The 513-nt window shown below is 27.9% G+C and overlaps 1 protein-coding gene across 1 annotated transcript in view; it reads right to left on the reverse strand.

Annotated features, from left to right (window-relative positions):
• Window positions 1–513, reverse strand: part of LOC107635774 (ras-related protein RABA5e) — a gene marked incomplete in the record, with an annotated part of 8,515 nt that overhangs the window by 6,481 nt on the left and 1,521 nt on the right.

A 513-nucleotide genomic window follows, 5' to 3' on the forward strand; every position in this document is an offset into this window, starting at 1 on the left:
CTAAATTTATTTCATTTAATATTCATTAATTAATTTTAAATAAAATAAATTTAAATTATTTAAACTAATTTTTTATTGATTTCCTATCATTATCGTGTGACATATCATGATAAATCATAACGGTCACTCGGTGAGCACCAAAAACAAGTTCGCTCAATAGAACAAATCAAGAAATCAGCAAATCATTGAAAAATTTCACTTAACAAGATATAAATGGAAGTCTATTTCATTTGTTGCAATTACGTGCTCATTGTATCCAATTATACAATTATACTGGTTTTCTTAAATTGAAGATAACAGTTTTTTTAACTATATTATGACTTATAGCTGTAATTAAAGAACTCTCTCAAATCATATCCCTCGAATAACAAGCAAACCCATTTAATTAAATCAAAAAAGGTGGCCAAGGTGGCCCATGCACTAACTGAATATGAAAAAGAAGTCACCTTGAACAGCAAGAAAAATAGCTTTGGTTTTGCTTTGAGCCATTATTGACATTATTGACAAGACTCA

The sequence above is a fragment of the Arachis ipaensis genome, chromosome B04, assembly GCF_000816755.2.
Source record: "Arachis ipaensis cultivar K30076 chromosome B04, Araip1.1, whole genome shotgun sequence".
NCBI lineage: Eukaryota > Viridiplantae > Streptophyta > Magnoliopsida > Fabales > Fabaceae > Arachis > Arachis ipaensis.